The sequence below is a fragment of the Paramisgurnus dabryanus genome, chromosome 19 (genome assembly GCF_030506205.2).
Source record: "Paramisgurnus dabryanus chromosome 19, PD_genome_1.1, whole genome shotgun sequence".
In the NCBI taxonomy this organism is placed as follows: domain Eukaryota; kingdom Metazoa; phylum Chordata; class Actinopteri; order Cypriniformes; family Cobitidae; genus Paramisgurnus; species Paramisgurnus dabryanus.
In genome coordinates this window covers 7,564,907-7,582,727 of record NC_133355.1, presented here as the reverse complement: position 1 = coordinate 7,582,727, position 17,821 = coordinate 7,564,907, and the positions used below count along the sequence as shown (strand labels likewise).

The 17,821-nt window shown below is 42.8% G+C and overlaps 1 protein-coding gene across 1 annotated transcript in view; it reads right to left on the bottom strand.

The window, feature by feature from the left end:
• The window catches only part of LOC135773434 (uncharacterized), a 29,757-nt gene extending 13,447 nt beyond the window's left edge, over positions 1–16,310 (bottom strand). Inside the window, exon 1 of the mRNA XM_065283005.1 lies at positions 16,217–16,310. The gene's annotated coding sequence lies outside the window, so the exon portion shown is untranslated. The remainder of the gene's footprint in view (positions 1–16,216) is intronic.
• Positions 16,311–17,821: the final 1,511 nt, after the last annotated feature.

Below are 17,821 nucleotides of genomic sequence, written 5' to 3'. Positions count from 1 at the left end.
GGAACGGAGACGTCCCGTCGTGACCGACGAATTGGGAGCCCCTCCGCGGCGACCTATCTACTTCGAGAAACTATGAAAACGCCAATGAATTTGGCATGCAGGTATTTGCATAATGCCGGCGCCGCCCCGCCAGGTGCGTATATAAGCCGCAGGTGCACAATACCAAATCAGCTATATTATTCCTGTCAATATACACACGTAGTGCACGAACAGGGCACAACAAAAGCCATGGCTGGGTCTGCCTCCTCCAAAGGCAGCACTTGCAGGTTCACCACCTGATTCCTTAAATGGAGTAGTGGGAACTTTAGGCACGAAGCCGGGCAGGGGTCTCAGTGTTACACTGCATGCAGCTGGCCCGAACTGAAGGCACGAATCCTCGACCGAAAATGCATGAATATCTCCTATCCTCTAGGGGTGACCCCGAATAGTCGAAGATTCGATGCATCGATAGGAGAAGCCTGATTCGACTACCAATCTCACAGTCGAATCGTCGCAGATGTGTTACGAAATGAGGATCATTCAATTTTGGCCGTATATGGGTGCACACATTATCTGATTTCACATATAACAGCTTTCTCACAATATATTAATATACTGCATATTATGATAATGCTGCAAATAATATGTGAAGTAGCAGCCTTCAATAAATATTTTTAAAATGCGTTAATAAATCCAACAACCCCTGTGACTGGGCTACACGTCCATAAGAGGTTTCTATGTTAATAAACCATTGCATCTTTGTTTCTACATTTAAAAGACAAAGCTGGCAAATTATATTATGCCTTTCGTTCTTTTAATAATTTCTATATTTTATTTTATTTATAAATCACTTTGGGTTATCTGATTTAACTATTTGGCTTGTGTTTTGTTTCCGTGCACTTGAGGCATTTTGCATATTTGTTCTGCACTTTGTTACTTCTGACCTTATTTTATTAACAAAATTGTATTTATTATAAACGTAAATTCTGATCTCATTTAAGTATGTACATTTTGGATAGCTTTTCGTTGTATCGATGTTGCGCTATTGCGTGCTGGCCATGCTTGCGCATGTAATTTAGCCGAACGGGCTAGGTGCTCTGCGTCTCATATTTAGGAGTTCATCAAACTAAACATTAAAAAACTGATGTTTTTCGACGAGTATAAGTTTTTAAAATGTATTTAAAACAGAGTGGTTATCTTCAAAAGTCAAAAGGAAACGGTATCTGCACCGAACCTATTTCTGCCTGACACGAATGTCTTTCTTGTGATTTAATATTATTGTCGGTCGGTGTTCACTTTCAAATGATAGCAAAGAGATTCCTAAAATAAATAATATCATCCGGTCTTTCTGTATCTAAAGTTAATAAAGAGATGATCAAAAGTCAAAGCAAGCAAGCAGGTATTTCTGTGCTAAATAATAACGCGTAGTGTCTATAAAATCATTAATTTCAGTGTTTTTCTTGTTATAAATTAACGTTTTGTATTGTATACAACGAATTGTATATAAAGATTAGTTTTTATCATTTACTGTCACAATCACAAATTATTTGTCATTTCTCATTTGTCGGGTTTTTTTGGTCATGACTGCTTTGACGCGCTAAATCTCCAAATTAAATAAAAACACTTAATTGTAGCCGGAGTTTCCAAGGCAGGAACACCTTTGTTATTTTTTTAGGTTTATTTATCAAAAAAAAAATTTGTGTGATGTTCTGTAGATCGTGGCTTTAAAATGTTATGAGGAATAATTAAACAAATGTTGCCTTACATTTTACCTTAAAAAAAAAAAAAAAAATATATATATATATATATATATATATATATATATATATATATATAAATGCATCGTCAGTTTTGTCTTCTTTTATTACTTGAAAAACAGTTTTGGTCACTTTATCAGAAAGTTGTTTATGTGTGCTGCTTGTGAAAGAAAATAAAAGTTACCTGGCCCCTTCCCAACCCATGCACACAAACATAGATGATTCGACTATCGGTCGACTATGGAAAGATTCGACAATTCTGATTCGAATATGTAAATCCTTAATCGAGGACACCCCTACTATCCTCTTAACAGAAGCCAAAGCCAGGAGAGTTAAAGTCTTCATAGTAAGAAATTTAACACTCACACTATGCAGAGGCTCAAATGGGGCTTCCTGGAGTGATTTCAGCACCAAGGACAGGTCCCAAGGAGGAATAAAGGGAGGACGCGAAGGATTAAGCCTTCAAGCGCCTCTGAGAAATCTAATGACCAGGTCGTGCTGACCCACTGTCCTACCGTTTACGGGTGAATGGTGAGCTGATATCGCAGCGATATCGACCTTAATGGTGACAGCCTATTCTCCAAACGATGCTGGAGATATAAAAGCACAACACTAATCGGGCCTGTCTCGCAATAGTGTTAGATACCTCTTGCTGTAAATCACTCAAATCCTCCGTGCCCCGTCCAGAGACCACACATGGAGGTTCCAAAGGTCGGGGCGCGGGTGCCATAATGTGCCCTCTTGTTGAGAAATAAGGTCCTTCCTTAGGGGAATCTTCCAACTTGGTTAGTTCCAAGGAGGGGTTGTCGCGAGGAGAGAGAGTTCTGGAAACCAACTCTTGCATAGGGTTTGCGCAATGAGGCTCACCGGGGGGAACGCGTATGTGCACATGTTTCGCGGCCAGCTGTGTGCCAATGTATCCACGCCAAGCAAGTTGTCGGCTAGTGAATAGAACAGGCGACAATGGGCCGTATCTGGGGAAGCAAACAGATCTATCTGCGCTTTGGCGAAACGTCTCCAAATCTGCTGAACCGCTATGGGGTGGAGTCGCCATTCGCCGGGGCGCGCAACCCGAGAGAGCGCATCCGTCTCTATATTGAGCATGCCCGGAATGTAAATTGCACGAAGAGACCTCAAGTTCTTCTGACTCCAAGTGAGGAGGTGATGGGCGAGATGCGACAGTTGACGCGAGCGTAAACCGCCTTAGCGATTGATGTACGCAACGGTCGCAGTATTGTCTGTGCGAACTAATACGTCTTTGCCCCGCAACTCGTTGCTGAAATGGACGAGCGCAAAATATACAGCCCACATTTCTCGGCAGTTTATGTGCCAATGCAGCTGGGGTGCTGTCCAGACCCCCGAAGCCGTAAGCCCATCGTACGTGGCCCCCCCACCCGGTGTCCGAAGCATCTGTGCATACTATTGCATGCCGGGAGACCTGTCTCAGAGGCACACCAGAAACGCACGGTCTGACCACGGGGCGAAAGTGCGACGACACGCAGGTGTAATGATAACACGATGAATGCCGCGCAGCCACGCTCTCCTCGGGACTCGGTCGTGAAGCCAATGCTGAAGCGGTTGCATATGAAGCAGCCCGAGTGGTGTCACAGCCGCAGCTGCTGCCATATGCCCCAGGAGCTTCTGAAATTGTTTCAGCGGGACCGCGCTCTTGCTCTTGAATGTATTCAGGCAAATCAGATTTGACTGTACACGCGCTTCTGTTAGACGAGCTGTCAAATCGACCAAGTCCAGTTCCATCCCGAGAAAAGAGATTCTCTGCACGGGGCAAAGCTTGCTCTTTTCCCAGTTGACCCGAAGACCCAAACGAGCGAGGTGTTTTAGAGTTAAATCTCTGTGATCGCACATCGTCTGACGTGTTTGAGCTATTATGAGCCAATCGTCTAGATACGCGAGAATGCGCACACCTTTCTCTCTCAGGGGTTTAAAAGCCCCCTCCACTACTTTGGTGAATACACGGGGTAACAGAGAGAGCCCGAATGGGAGGACTTTGTACTGGTATGCTCGCCCCTCGAACGCAAAGCGGAGAAACGGCCTGTGCCAGGGGAGAATCTATACGTGGAAGTACGCGTCCTTCAGGTCGATAGATGCGAACCAATCATTTGGACAAAAGCATTGAAAATATCCGCTTGGGCGTCAGCATCTTGAACGGCATTCTGTGAAGTGCACGGTTCAGCGAACGCAGGTCCAGGATCGGTCGCAAGCCGCCGCTTTTCTTGGGTACAATTAAGTAAGGGCTGTAAAACCCCGACCTCATCTCGGCTGGAGAAACCGGCTCGATCGCGTCCTTCGCCAATAGGACAGCGATCTCCGCACGGAGGACGTGCCGGAGAATTTGGGGGGAGTCGGGCAAACTGGATCGCATAGCCAAGACGAATCGTGCGTAAAAGCCAATGCGACGGGCTGGGAAGCTGTTCCCACGCCCCCAATTACCGTGCAAGGGGGACTAAAGACACGATCGGTGTACCAGCTGCGGGCGCAACGGAGGTGATCGCCGGTGTGTGCGTATTGGCCGCACCGACAGCAGTGTTGTGTAACACTCACCTGAGTCCGCTGCTGGGTGGGTGAGTAGGAGAGGCTCTGCTGAAGATACCTCTAGCCACTCGATGCACCCTCTGGTGAAGGAGGAGGAGGAGGAAGACGATGGGTTATGAGCCCGTAATTGTCTCCTACCCCCTGAGAAGTCGGAGAGTGCGGTGGGGTTATGAGCCCGTGTGTCACTCTTGCACTCCTCTGATGAGTCGGAGAACGAGGGGGGGTCATGAGCCCGCTCGTGCCTCCGGCGCTCATCTGAAGACCTAGAGATGAAAGTGGAATTCGCTCTTTCTGTGTGGGTGCCGACTGAAAAGTCGGCGAAACAGAAAATTGAAACAAAGGATTCCTCAACCGGCCCTCCTCCGGTGGGGGGAGTGGTGCCTTCACCATCTCCCGAAGAGCGATCCCCTCCATCTCTAGGTCGCCCGTCTCAGGGCCGCTTTGACTTACTTTTTCCACCCTTCGAAGCGGGCTGAGCGGGCGGGGCGGACTGCTGACGACCGGTTCCTCGCTTCTTAGAAGAGCAACGGGTAGGAACGGGGGCGGCCGCCGCAGGACGCCCTCGGCGAGGAGCAGGCTGAGGCGCCGATGTGGACGGGGCAGGCGCAGGACGCTTCCGACGTGGCATGATCTGAGCGATGGCCTCAGTCTGCTTCTTGGCCATGGAGAATTGCTGGGCAAACTCCTCGACCGTCTCGCCGAACAGGCCTGCCTGGGAAACCGGAGCATTCAGGAGCCGGGTCTTATCAGCATCCTTCATGTCCGCCAGGCACAGCCAGAGATGTCGTTCCTGGACTACCAGGGTAGACATCGCACGACCGACGCCACGTGCGGTGACCTTGGTCGCACGAAGCGCTAGATCAGGAGAACTCTGCTGAATCGTGACATCCTGCGTGCAGGTCCCTCAGAGCCTTAGCCTGGTGAACCTGCAGCAATGCCATGGCATGCAGGGCTGAAGCTGCCTCCCCGCAGGCTTTGTAAGCAGCACCGGTTAGCGCGGAAGACTGCTTACAGGCCCGTGAGGGGAGAGTAGTCTGGTCCCGCCAGGAGGACGCGACACCGGCCGGACACAACTGCATCGCAACCGGCCGCTCCACTGACCGGATACCAGTATACCCCCTGGCATCTCCACCCTTGAGAGAGGTGAGATGTGAAGGCTGAAACGGCCGATTCCGGGCGGAAAACTGGTTTTTCCACGACCACGTCAACTCTTCATGCACCTCGGGGAAGAAGGGCACCGGGGGCGAGGACTGAGAAGCCCTGGGACCCCCGAAGTACCAATCATCGAGGCGGAACGGTTCGGGTGGGGGAAGTTCAGTCCACTCCAAGCCGACCGCCGCCGCCGCCCGAGCGAGCATGGCTGCCATCTCGGGATCGAACGCAGGACCCGCAACCCTACCCGAAGGTGGTAGCGGGTCTGTCTGGTTCGACGTCCGAGGCTGACAACAACCTCATCAGAATGTAGAGGTTAGGGGAACCTTCTGGGAACCTTCTGAGAACTTTTTGGGAACCTTTTGGGATCGTTCCCTGCTGGTTAGCCAGGAAAGTTTTCTTAACGTAAATAGAACGTTCAGGGAACGTTCTTGGGAACATTCTGGGAACCAGAAATTGTTAGCTGGGTCGACGTTGCCTCTCTGCAGGTAAGTGAAACTGTCTTGTTTTTTTAATAAAACTTTAATACCAACAAACAACTACTACAAAACTAAGACAATAATTAATAGATTGTTATTTACTTCAGTCTTATACACAGGGTGCGATTTGCCGGGGGGATGCGTGGGATTTCCCCCTTTCTGGTCAATGTATCCCTGACTCTGCTTAATTATTTTTATCCCCGGTGGGGATAAATTTATCCCCCCCCTCAAAGTGATCAGTGCTACTACACTAGTGGCGAGACGGATCACAAAACTTATCACTGATCCGTGGTTTGATTAAGTCAATGCGCTGCTTTGGCTGGCTCTGATACAGCTGCCGCAGCTTCTCTGTATTCACCACTCTGCAGACTTGCTCAATGTCCCGCCCACGGCGCTATCTGATTGGTTACACACCCGGTATCAACTCACGAGCCTATCTACACATTCGAGATGGTTATGGAGCTGTGTGTCGAAACGGTGGAAGGCAGCATATTCAGCCGCATATTAATAAAGCGGGAATAAACATAACAATCTGATTATCTGTTTATGATGACAAGCAGAGTTAGTGTCCCAGTCACACCACTGAGAATGGCCGAAGTTACACGCAGATGAGGTGTTTAGCGAGGCGCGGGCGCGTCCAGTTTGCGCAAATGAGGCTAATTGACTTAACACATAATGCACTTGTCTTTTCTATCATTTCACTGTAGCTCAGCATTGCGGTGTAAAGTTAATGTTATTACTTTAAAAGCAGCAGTAAAGCTGTTTCTACTGTAATGGTTTAACTTTGCAATCAATTCCTTGTTCATATTTATGTTTAAATTGACACTACGTTGTGCCATACAGTTTTGCCATTCAAGATTTAATTCTTGCGCGTTTTTTCGTTGTGCATGATCACAGTTCATATGTGTGGGGAAAGATAAGCTATTAGAGTAAAAATATTGCGTTAGGCTGCTTCATGAGTTAGAAAAAATATTTTACAATTCCTGCAAATGCAGTGATGAAGTTCATGTTCTCATGATTTAGTTTTATGAATTAAAATGTTTTGAAATGTGCTGTGGACAGAGACGCATTATGTCAAGAATTATAAAAAATCGTCAATAAGCTCATAATTTGCGCTAACATAGTCTAAATGTTTATTTTAAAACCATTTTAAAAAGCTGGTTATATTTTGATGTTTCTGCGCAAGTTCAGCAGACAGTGAGGTTCGGGTTTGTTCCGATCAGAGCTCGTGAGCGGAGAGCGCATTTCTGAATATTAGAAATATTTTAATTAGAAATATATAAAAAAATAATAATAATATTATAATGGATTTTTGTTAGGTCGGACAATGATTACCAAATTTCTCTCTCATATTGCTCTTCATAACCACTGAAAACAGTCAAAAAAGTAAAAACTAGTGGTGGGTACAAAATAACTCATGACGAAATATGGTGGGTACCCACCGTCGCCGAAATCGACGCCTATGAAAACATCCCCCCCTCTGTTTTTTTCACAAATCGCACCCTGACTATACACATATAAATTTTCATTACTTTATCAGGGCTCTCAAGTCTCATGCATTTGCCGTGAGACACACGCAATTCAGCCAATTCACACGCCACACCTTTCTCACGCTGAGAAGTAAGAGAAAAGTTTTCCTGCTAATTAATGGACGAGGCGCATGAATACGGAGGATGCCTAGTTCATAACTGTTTAAAGTTTTTAGGTTTGCTAAAATTTACACAGCGTCACAAGAACAGATGCATCAAAGTACCGCGAGAACGATTCAGAAGTCTAATTTTATATTGCTCTCGCGGTAGTCTGATGTCATTTACCTATCGTTCTTGTCTACACGCCATCGAATAGGCCTACTGCTCTGCAGAGATAAATGCCACCTACCTGGCAATCAGAAAGAAATTATAATTTGTTGTTTTTGGTTAAATTATGTGATCCTGCTGCAAGCACGTTCGTTCAATGGATTTCACAGAGTGGAACTTGGAAAAGCAAGAACAATAGCAAGCCTTTGAAACATGTGCAAATAATAAACTTTCACTATTTAAATTTGCGTATTAATCCGCAAACCGCTTGTGTGCCGAACCATGGGTCGTGAAAGGCTCTTTTTTTCTGATAAGAAAAATGATTCAATCTGTAACTGGAAAAACATTACGCAGAACACTACGCTGTCATTCCGGTGGCGCTGCTCGGCTGCGACACGGACCCTAGCTGCACGTGTTGTCTGTTTGTCTGTTTGTTAGCTGTTGCTTTTTCTGATTTATTTATTTTATTTTACTAATTTATGGTACCGCACTAGCTAGTATTTATGGCGACTTTTGCACAATTGATTGTCTGGATATTTATTATTTGGGAACTTTTATCACCATGGATTTTACGTACTTCTGTGTGCGGAGAGACTCAAACTCTTATAACATATACAAGAGAGGCCCTGCTTTTGCTTACACCTCAATCTATGGATTTCCCCCCAATGGTGGATCTGCCGGAGGATCTGAAACGAAACTCAGATCAACACCGGAGACCTCGAAAAAGAGGCAGACGAGGGGGAGTTTTACAGCGTCTTAGACGGAGGACAAATAGGCCGCCTCTCCCTTCCATCATCCTGGGAAATACAAGATCATTAAGAACTAAAATGGACGAACTCCGTTTAAACGCCAGATCCTGTTTTGAATATCGGGACTCATCTGTAATGGTGTTTACGGAGACCTGGCTTAGTAAGGATATTCCTAGTTCACTTATGGAGGTAGAGGGGTTCTCTCTAATTCGAGCGGACAGAGGGGAGTCCACGGGAAAGAACAAAGGAGGAGGCGTCTCCGTGTACGTGAGTAACAGGTGGTGCACACATTATACAGTGAGAGAAACCGGCTGTACACCTGACGCTGAATACCTCTGCCTAAGTCTGAGACCTTTTTATCTCCCGAGAGAGTTTGGGAATGTCATTATGTGTGTAGTGTATATCCCTCCCAATGGAAATGCATCCAAAGCTGCCTTAAGCATATCAGACTGTATTCAAAAACAGCTACAGCGTACACCGGGATCCCCGGCTTTTATATTGGGCGATTTTAATCATTGCAAACTTGAGCCGTTTTTACCTGGTTGTTCAGTATGTCAAATCTGTGACCAGGAACAGTAAAATCCTGGATAAATGCCATGGCAACATCAAAGACGCTTAAAAAACTAACATAAAACCTCCTTTATCCACGTCTGACCATAATATAGTCCATTTAATTCCGACATATAAAACTGTTTTAAAAAGGAACAAGCCTTTGGTCAAGACTGTAACTATATGGAATGAAGGAAATGTTGAAGCTTTAAAGGGGTGTTTTTCGTGCACTGACTGGTCAGTATTTCAGAACTCCGATTTGAATTCAGCTACGGAGGCAACTTCTGATTATATTTGCTTCTGTGTGGATTCTATTCTACTTAAAAAAGAAATAATGGTGTTCCCTAATAATAAACCCCACATAACTAAGGAAGTGAAAGCCTGCATCAATAGGAAAAAAGCAGCTTTCATGAAAAAGGACCGGGTGGAGTTAAAAGTTGTTCAAAAGGAACTGAACATACTTTTACGGGACGCTAGAAAACGAAAAAGGAATTATATTGAACAAAACTTTTCATCCTCGAATACTAAAAAACTGTGGAACTCTCTGAGATCCATTTCTAATATGGACTCTAAGAAACAGCATCTTATTACTACTGATGATTTTATGAAAGCAAATTAGTTAAATTATTTTTTTTACGGTTCGATAATGCAGATCCTGTCAAAGAATGTGAAAAGGTGTTGAAATCTGTTGAATGTTCAGCGGAAGCTAGATTATTTGTGGACCCTCAAGAGATCACTTCACTATTTCGAAAAAGTTCTGCGAAGAAATCGTCTTCAGAATGTGCAGAAGAGTTAACTCCTGCATGGTGTCCTATCTTCCACCAATCTCTTGACCATCATACGGTCCCCTCGTTATGGAAAAAGACTATCATCACACCTGTCCCTAAAAAATCTGGCGCTGTTGACAATAATGACTTTAGACCAATTGCTATAACTTCTGTTATTATGAAATGTTTGGAGAAATATGTGGTGTCTAGACTAAAATATAATGTTAATTCATTGCTGGATCCATTGCAGTTTGCTTATAAGGAGGGGAGTGGGACTGTGGATGCTGTAAACACTGTGACACATTTGACTCTTCAACATTTAGAAACCTCCAATGCATTTGCATGTCTACTTTTTGTCGATTTTAGCTCAGCTTTTAATACGCTTCAGCCACAGTTACTCTTAGCCAAGCTCGTAAACTGTAATGTTAACCATTTTATTGTCAAGTGGCTTTTTTCCTTTTTAACAAATCGTACTCAATGTGTAAAAGTGAATAATACACGTTCTGACGTTAAATCTACTAGTTTTGGGGTCCCTCAAGGTTGTGTTTGCTCTCCCATTTTATTTACTTTATTTACCAATGATTGCTCCAGTAAAAACGAGAATAATTACATCATTAAATATTCGGATGAGACTAATTTTAAGTTTGTTGGGAAAAGATCAGGACTTATTAGGTTATCAGTCTGAAATATAAAACTTTGTGCAGTGGTGTAATGTAAATCATCTTCTCATAAATGCTACAAAAACAAAAGAGATTATTGTGGACCCTAAAAGAATAGGTGATTACAGTCCAGTAATCATTTATGATAATATCATTGAACAGGTGGATACCTATAAGTATCTAGGCGTGGTTGTTGATTCTTCATTTACTTGGAAAGCCCACATTACTTATCTCTGCTCTAAGTTCCAGCAACGTCTGTATTTTCTGAGAAGACTTAGGTTGTTTGGTGTTAATCAGAGAATTATGCAATTATTTTATTGTGCAGTCTTGGGTAGTCCTTTAAATTATGGGATGCAAGCGTGGTATGGTAATCTCTCAGTCCAATTAAAATCACAGCTTGCACGTCTTGTTAAAACTGCAATGAAAATCATAGGTGTTAGAGAGTATACATCACTTCAAATGATTTATGAATCATTAGTTCTCAAGAATGCACAGTCTATAGTGAATGATCCTAGTCATGTTTTATTCCCAATGTACCAACTTCTGCCATCAGGGAAACGCTATAGAGTCCCTCTATGTAAGAGTAACCGTTTTAAAAAGTCATTTCTACCGGTATCTATCAATATTTTAAATAATAAGATGTAGGTTTTTTTTCTAATTTTTTTTATATATTTTTTGTATTATATTTTCTTATATTGTGATTATTGTCTATTGTGTGATGTGTGTGTGTTTGTATACTATTGCAGCTGTGAGTCCAAAACAAATTTCCTGAAAAGGACAATAAAGTATACTCTACTCTACTCTACATTATATGATCCAAATTGTGAGTTTTGTGAACCGTTGAACCACTATTAAATGGTAGTATGGGAGTATATCCTGTTGGGAGATTTGTCACCAGGTGACGATCTGTGAGGGCGGAACCAAAAGTGTGGAAGATGGGTTCCGCCCGGACAACTAACTCTAAACACCGGGATTTCCGGGGTTTCCCCGAACGCTAAATCAAGCCAAATTACACGCAGGTGGGGGCGATTGACACGGCAATTCCTGATAGGCTGATCAGAGGAGAAAGCAGAGTACAAAAAGGCCTTTGAAGACATCAGATGTGTGCTGTTGGTGTACTTTGTGCACGCTGTGTTTGCTGTTGTGGAAGCCGCCGTAGTGATCCACGTCGATCCCTTGGGGGCGAAAAGAGGCAAAAGGTGACTAGGTGAAGGGATTTGTGAACGGATTTACTGGTGGATGTGATGATTCAGAATCAATGAGTGCAGTGGAACCCCAGGTTGTGAGCACAAACAACGAGTGAGTAACCGCTGTTGCATGTGTATGCTACATTAATAAAAGGCTGCTATTGTGTATTCTGGGTGTGTTAAAGGTACCTGGCCCCACTGTGAAGGGAAGCGTGGGTGAGCCGTGGGACAACCGGAAGTGCGAACCGGAACGACTTGGGAGCTGACGCTGTAGGTCGTCTGGCCCTGCGGATACCAGAAGCGTGGGTGAGCCAAACGGGTAGCAAACAACATACAGGGGTTGTGCTGACTGTGTTCTATTATATACTATACTGTCTCTCCTGCGGTGAGGGCGATGCCCAGCCAGCCTCACTGACCGGTCGAGGCCAGGTGGTCCAGTCCAGAAATTCACGTGAGAGTGTGTCGAGTGCTGTGGGGTGAGTGAACTTATCATTTGGTGTTTACACAAGCTTGTCGTGTGTGCTGTGTCTGTAGCGACCAGAACCGCCCCCGCCTCGGACGGCTCGTGAGGAAGGGATAACACGTCGTGGTTCGCGCCCCGTGTGAAGAAGAGCTCAGACCTTTCGGCCCCCTGTGTGTCAGCATTAACCACCTCACTTTCGAAAGCAGACAGTGGTGAAGCCCAGCGCTACGTCCAAGTGAGTAGCAAACTAAGTGCACTGTAAGGATTTTGGGTCGTGGTAGTATTTGGATTTATTCCACAGAAGCCCTTTGTGTGTGCGGAGCCTCATCGAGAGTTCGCCCCAGCTCGTGGCCCCCAGTTGTCCAAGCAAGGAGCGAGAGCCAGGGAAGCGTTCGGCTCCGTAGCACTCGACCCAGCCGTCCCCACGACACCCCTGAGGCGTAAGCAGACGGGTGAAGGTATACGGTGCACGAACGTTGTGCGAGAGCCCACTGTCCAACTAAATTGTGTGATGTGATAAACCTACCTGTACTTACAGCAGCGCCCTGAGGAAGAAACGAACTGTGAAGAGAGAGTGAAATACCTACCTTTGTCCTAGTGCACCGCCTCGAAGTGAACGAGACAGCCTAAGCCCCGTGAGTAACTTACCTGTGTGATGTGTTAACCTGTCTGTGTTTAAAGCAACGTCCAGAGGGAGAAACGAACTGTGAAGAGAGAGTGACATGCCTACCTTTGTCCTAGTGTACCGCCTCAAAGTGAACGAGACAGTCCAAGCCCCGTGAGTAACTTACCTGTGTGATGTGCTAATCTGTCTGTGTTACAGTCACACCCGGAGGAAGAAACGAACTGTGGAGAGAGAGTGAAATACTTACCTTTGCCTTGTTACACCGTCCCGAAGAGAGCGAGGGGCCCCACAGGGAAAAACCTAAGAGTGCAGGAGATACGGATGAAAAAGCAGGCTAGTTGCCGTCCCGTGTTGAAATCAAGTCACTAACAGAGTTTTACTTGTTTTGCCTCCAGGAGGAACGGAGGGCGCCACGGATTCAAGGACCAAGCCGTAAAGGAGCCCCTGTCCCCATTCCTTGGTCCAAACTGCCCTGGAGGCGAGAAGAAGTCTTATTAGTTTTAATTGCCCTTTCCCCTTCCCCCTCTTTTAACTATTTAAATAAAGCTATACTTTTAAACTGTAGTATACTTGTCTGTCTGGTCATTGGAGTGGTCTTGGGAACCTCCTCGAGGTGGAAGTTAGAGAGGGGCGTGGCCTTTTAGTCACCTTGGGTCCGCCCCCGGCCGTGACAGATTAACAGGAACATTTAGCTTGCATGCAAATCCAGACTTTTTGTTTGTTTAAACAACAAGAAAAGCAGAGCAAACATTGTGGTCAGTGGCCCTATAGGCATTCTATTGGCAAAGTTTTGTCCATGGTAAACCCTGTGCTATGCCTTCAAGTCGAATGACAGTTATCTGTGAATTAAGTTTATATTTCAGATTCAGAATCTGAAGTTCATAGAAATTTCAGTTCAATTAGAAGCAAATATTTATATTGATGATTGATTATTTTATGTGTGTTATTTGTGTTTTTATTAGATTTTTTTTGGGGCTACTTGCATTTATTTTGGGCTACCAAAAACTGAAGAGTGATTTAGAAATTTTGCATGCCCTGGACTGTAAGTCACTTTGGATAAAAACATCGGCCAAATGCATAAATGTAAATTTGGCTAGGTGGCAGATCATTGCGTTAGCAGTGCAAAAGATCATGGGTTTGAACTCCGGGAACACACATACTGATTAATATGTGTCCCTTGTAATGCATTGTATTTTACTTTGGATTAAAGTAAGTAAATCTGCCAAATTCATAAATCTAAAATGATTAAAGGTTCAACAAAACCTGATTTTCTAGAAGGCCTCAGGTTGTGCATATGTACACATAATATAAAATATATGATAACACTTTACAATAGGGTTGTATTAGTAAATAGTAAAGGTATTAACTAACATGAATAAACAATGAAAAATATAGTTTTTCAGCATTTATTAATTCTTATTATTACACGGCTCTCTGGAATGCTTGATTCTGATTGGTCAGTTGAGACATTTGCAGGTTCGTTCTTTTCAAATAATAACCGCTCCAAAGTAATAACGCATATCCGGTACTACTTGTATGATTAAAATCGCTCCGCGCCAATAAAGATTACTAGCTGTTTGGCGCCATCTTGCGACAAACACTGGACAACCACAATTTTAACATGTACGGAAAAAACTAAACATTTAAACAGTGGATAGAAGAACGAACAACGACAAGACACAGAGAGCTTACTGAGACTGAACTTGACAAAATAGAGCATGACAGCTACGAAGCCAACACACAAAAAAATACAGAATGGGCATTAAAACTTCTCAAAGACTGGCTAAAAGAGAAAAAAAATGGAGACACAGAGCAGAGGATCTTAATAAGGTATTACGATCATTTTATGCATCTGTGCAAAGTTTCGCAGAAGGATAAAAATGTTCATTTAAAACAAATATGCCAATAAAATGTTTCAAATTCATATTCATGTCTAGTTTTTTTTCTTATGTGGCAAGTAGCCGTGTAATAAGCGGGATAATGTAGAGGCAGCCGGTAGTCATCGGGAAATAAGCCCCTTTAGTGTGATACAAGACCCTCCGCTTCGCGTTGGGTCCTGATCACACTGTCGGGGCTTATTTCCCGATAACTACCGGCTGCCTCTACATTATCCCTTACTTAATGTCCATACAGTTATTCATGATAGTTCAGCATGTTACCAGATACAATGCTTGATTTTATAAATGTATTAGTTAATGCAAAAATTTACATTAACTAAGGTTAATTAATGTTGTAGTAATGTTCATGTAAGTTAATGCCTCGACAAAATTTTTAACAAATACAACCTTATTGTAAAGTGTTACAAAATATACTATACTTCAATACAGCAATATTCATTGTTAAAAAGCACTATATAATTAAATTTAAATTGAACTGCTAGGGTCTCCGGTGAATGACACTGTCTCTTTAGGCTTTGATGTTTGTGCTGTTGATTTCTGATTCCTGTCTGTTTTTTCTGGTTTTTGACCCCTGATTTTACCTTAGCCTAACAAATTGTGTTTGGTTATTGATGTCCCCTGGTCTTACTTCTCTGGTCTTGAAGTAAAAGAAATAAAATGTTATAATGAATTAATAAGAATAACAGTATTCATCTGGGCACCTTAAGCTTAATGTAGGGGAATACAATCATAACAACAATATATTAAAATGAAATTGTTCCAATTTTTGGTTTTAATAACTAAATAACATATGAATTGAATGATAGTAATAAACACATTCACATTTGAGCTTTGGCAGACACTTTGATCTAAAGTGACTTAAAGTGCATTTAAGCTATTTATTTTAGCAGTATGTGTGTTCCCTGGAAATCAAACCTACAACCTGTATGGCTTTTTTCCCAGGAAGTAAACTGTTGCCTACAATCCGTGTGTTTGTTCTAGTCCAAGAAAAGAGATTTACGTTGGAGACGATAACTAGCATCATCGTTTACTTTGGTTGTACCTTTTGCATATCATTAACATGTACTAATACACACTTACACAGGAAATGTAAAATCGTGAATCAGACCATTGGTGGTCTTTAAAGACTGCAGTTTGGGATAAATATTTAAGTAGCACATTGTGTTATCTACAAACTAAAACAATGGAACTTCTTTTAAACTCCAAATCCTTCTCTTAAAACATTCATCATAAAAAAATATAATTCAGTGATTTGAAACAATGTCATTGTAAAAAAAATTAAATTTTAGCTACTTTTTAATAGTAACTCTTAGTGTAGCTAACAACTTTTACCTTATCTTACAGTTTAAGAAGCTTCTCCAACACTGCTTTTCAGATATGATATCAAATGGGTAAAACATATATCTTAACCAAAAAAAAACACATCTTAAGGCTAACTCAAAACATGCATACACGAGGTGACCCCTGACTAGTGATTTGATCGTAGCCACCACTCACGTCCATATTGATAAATGCCTAATAATAAATAAATAGTACATTTTAATAAAACATGTACACTTTTAATTTAACTGCAAGTACAATAATAATTTGATGAAAAAGTTACCTTGTCTGTGTAGTATTGTCTGTGGGGAAAGTACGCTGATTAAATTGTCAAGCTAACAAGTGCTATGTGAAAGTAGGAAGCTACACCAGGAAGCTTTGTCTGCTGGGGCGTGACGTGGAGAACAGGTAAAAGCTGGGGCACGTTCAAGCTCAAACAGGTGTGCAATGTTTTGTTACGGGTTCAACGGCATGTTTATTGGAAACGGTGTGCACCAGTGTGCAACAGGGCTGTGTTCAGCCTCGACACAACTTTTTCTTAACAGAAAGGACCACCAACAATCAAGAATGCATAATTATGTCATGGCTTTGGAATCAAAAAATTTTTATAATGGAAGTCAATGGGGCAAAAACATTAAATGAGGGAGAAAAAAAACTTTTCAGGTAGCAGTCATTTTTATTTACTCTGGTTCTACTTCTACTAGTGTTGTAGTTCTCGAGACCGGCCTCGGTCTCAAGACCGGTCTCAAGACCACTTTTTAAAGGTCTTGGTCTCGTCTTGGAATCAACCACGGTTTGGTCTCGGTCTCGGACAAAGAGGACACGAAATTTTATTTCAAGACCGGTCAAGACCACAGCTGATGGAACACTGCAAAAAATGATTTTCAAAAAAAAAAATTCTTAGTATTTTTGTCTTGTTTTCAGTAAAAATATCTAAAAATTCTTAAATTAAGATGCTTTGTCTTGATGAACAAAACAACCCAAGAAAATAAGTCTAGTTTTTAGAGCATAAAGTGATTTTGTGCATAAAACAAGCAAAACACCTGCATTGTGTTAAGTGGATGGCAAGCCATGGAAAGACAGTTCAGATTAAATGGTTAAGTTGATTTCAGCTCTTTAGTGTTTGTTCTACTTCTCTGATGGCATACACACACACACGCATGCACGCACACACACACACACACACACACACACACACACGCACACACGCCTAATCATATGTATATTCCACATTTTATCGTAAGTGTTTTAATGCAGTGACTTGCAATGGTCTTGGTCTTGATTTGGTCTCGGCCTGTCTTGGTCTTGGTCATGACTTGGTCTCGGTTTTGGTGGTCCTGAATACGCTTCTACTTCTACTATTTGCCACCTTAACAATTTTGACCTTACTAGCAATTCTAAACTAGCTCACCTCTCTCTCTCTCTCTCACTCTCTCTCACTCTCTCTCACTCTCTCTCACTCTCTCTCTCTCTCTCTCTCTCTCTCTCTCTCTCTCTCTCTCTCTCTCTCTCTCTCTGCAAAATGCCCATTTGCTTTTTTATTACTGATAGTTTTAAGCTATTGTCATGGCTTTCCATGCCTTTTTGCACCTCTCTTTCTTAATGTGTTCAGTACTTTTCCCTGTGTCATTTCACATTATTACACATAAAGCCTCGTTTCCATGGTAACTCACAGAGTTTTACAGGCAGAAACGTTTAGTGCGCACAGCACACCTTCTATGTAAAGTCACGCAGCATTTACATAAATAGACATCTATAAGCCACACTGTAAAAAAAATCCATAGAAATTGCAGCTGGGTTGCCGGTAACTTACCGTAGATTTAAATTTATGTTTTTAACTGGCAACATTTTGTTCAAAGTTAAATGAACATTAAACATTTACAAGTCT